Source organism: Cebus imitator, unplaced genomic scaffold (genome assembly GCF_001604975.1).
Source record: "Cebus imitator isolate Cc_AM_T3 unplaced genomic scaffold, Cebus_imitator-1.0 Scaffold303, whole genome shotgun sequence".
Taxonomy (NCBI): Eukaryota; Metazoa; Chordata; class Mammalia; order Primates; family Cebidae; genus Cebus; species Cebus imitator.
In genome coordinates, this window is record NW_016107618.1 from 548,113 (window position 1) to 550,733 (window position 2,621).

Genomic DNA, 2,621 nt, shown 5'->3' on the forward strand with positions numbered 1-2,621 from the left:
TGATCCACCCGCCTCGGCCTCCCAAAGTGCTGGGATTACAGGCTTGAGCCACCGCGCCCGGCCATCCAATTATATTTTTAATTTTCACTACAATTTAATGCTCAGAATTGAATGGATTATTATTATTATTTGTTGTTTTGTTGTTGTTGTTGTTTTTCTGAGACGGAGTTTCGCTCTTGTTGCCCAGGCTGAAACTTTTTAAATAAATTCAATTATATTTTTAACTACAATTTAATGCTCAGAATTGAATAGATTATTATTATTGTTGTTGCTGTTGTTTTTCTGAGATAGAGCTTCGCTCTTGTTGCCCATGCTGGAGAGCAATGGTTCTATCTCGGCTCACCGTAACCTCCACCTCCCAGGTTCAAGTGATTCTCCTCCCCAGCCTCCTGAATAGCTGGGATTACAGGCTTGCACCATCACACCTGGCTAATTTTGTATTTTTAGTAGAGATGGGGTTTCTCCGTGTTGGTTAGGCTGGTCTCAAACTCCTGACCTTAGGTGATCCGCCCACCCCAGCCTCCCAAAGAGCTGGGATTACAGGTGTGAGCCACTGCGTCCAGCCAGATTATTATTATTTGAAATGAAGTCTTACTCTGTCACTCAGGCTGGAGTGCAGTGACGCAATCACAGCTCACTGCAATCTCCGCCTCCAGGGTTCCAGCGATTCTCCTGCCTCAGCCTTCCCGAGTAGGCGGGATTACAGGCATGCACCACCACACCCGGCTAATTTTTGTATTTTTAGTAGAGATGGGGTTTTGCTATGTTGGCCAGACTGGTCTCAAACCCCTGACCTCAGGTGATCCGCCCACCTTGGCCTCCCAAAGTGCTAGGATTACAGGCGTGAGCCACTGCACCTGGCCAAATTGAATGAATTATATGTGAATAATACAGTATTCAACTTTATTTGAAAAATAACATATTTTCTGAGTTGTATAAACTTAACTTTCATAAAATTTTAGTATTTTTGAATTTTATGTAATAGGTTTGCCATCTCATGATGCTCTGTGCAAGTTACTATGATTTATGAATCCATTGACCCTGGAATTCTAAATAAGAAATTACTCAGCATGCTTGTTTACTGAGGACACTTGGGTAGTTGTTTCCAGTCCCCTCCCTCTACCCCAGTCCTTTAGTTTGGACAGATACTTCTCTAACGGCAGGAATCTCTGGGTTAAATATGGTCCAACACCTCTTCAGCTGGTTGCTCTGGCTTGGAATGAACCCACTGAACTTATATCTAAAAATCAAAGGGGCCAGTCTAGAAAGAAATAATAGACTGTGATGTTCATCTGCTTGCCTTTGCTGCCACCTTAACCTGTCTCCTTTTCTTCAAGATGCTCTTTAGATAATGGCTGTTTCAAGGATTTGTGGGTTTTTTTTGGCCAATATTCATACTAACAATTTTTTATATTTGTTACTTCATAAAAAATAAAGAACACGAAGGAATTTCCTTGATAAAGAGGATTTCCTATTTTTCTTTTAGAAGTTTATTTAGGCCGGGTGCAGTGGCTCATGCTTATAATCCCAGCACCTTGGAAGGCGGAGGTGGGAGGACTGTTCGAGCCTAGGAGTTCCAGAGCAGCCTGAGCAACAGAGTGAGACCCCACTTTAGCAAAGCAAATTAAAAACTAAATACATAAAATAGAAGTTTATTTGCCCTGTACTTAGCTTAAAATCTTGCATACTTTGTTGTTAAAAAAGTCAAGTTAAGATGCCCATTGTAAAAGATAGCAAGTGATTGTTACTGTTTCCTTTTTTGGATCTGTCTTTTCTTCCTTTCTTCTTTCTTTCCTTCACTTATCTAATCTCCACTTAATTTAAATGACACTGGATTCAGTAATGTCCAAGCAGCCTCTGAAAAATTTGGAGCTCAAAAAATCACCACATGGAAACTGCAGCAGCTGTAACCTATTTATAAATTTGTGATTCTTCCCATTCAACTAGGATATTTGAAGAGATTTAGAACCTTAATCGTACCCTCTACAAAATTCTCTCCAAGGTTGAATGCTCTGAGTGAGTGTACAAAATACATGCTATCTCTCTCCAGAAAAAGTGGTCTACACTCTCAGTGTAGCTTTCGATTTTCCCCTTTTGGACATTCTTTTTTAAGTAATGCTTATTTTCTTCTCCACCATTGTATATGTTGGTGCATTGAGAATATTCAGATTTATTGTTTCTTTGTAGGTTGTAAGGAAGTAAGGAAATTCATCCATCCTCACCATGAATTGACATGACATAAAGATTACGGAGCTGGGACAAGAATATGGGTGTCCACATGGTGACTAGACGAGGACATTTTTGAAACTGTATATATGGGATAAAGGGTATGCTTATGAGTATGGGTGATGGCAGAGGGGGGCGTGCAGCCAAGGAACAAACTTTATTGAACATTTTTTCCCCTCTCAACATTTTCCCTTTTTTCTAGAAATAGCACTGTTTTTGGTGAGAATTGATCCACTCTCACTCTATCCACAAGGTCCATGGACACTGCGAGGATGTGGGTCTGAGAACTGTAATATCTCCTTTTAAACTTTAAGACTAGGCCGGGCGCAATGGCTCAAGCCTGTAATCCCAGCACTTTGGGAGGCCGAGGCGGGTGGATCACGAGGTCAAGAGAT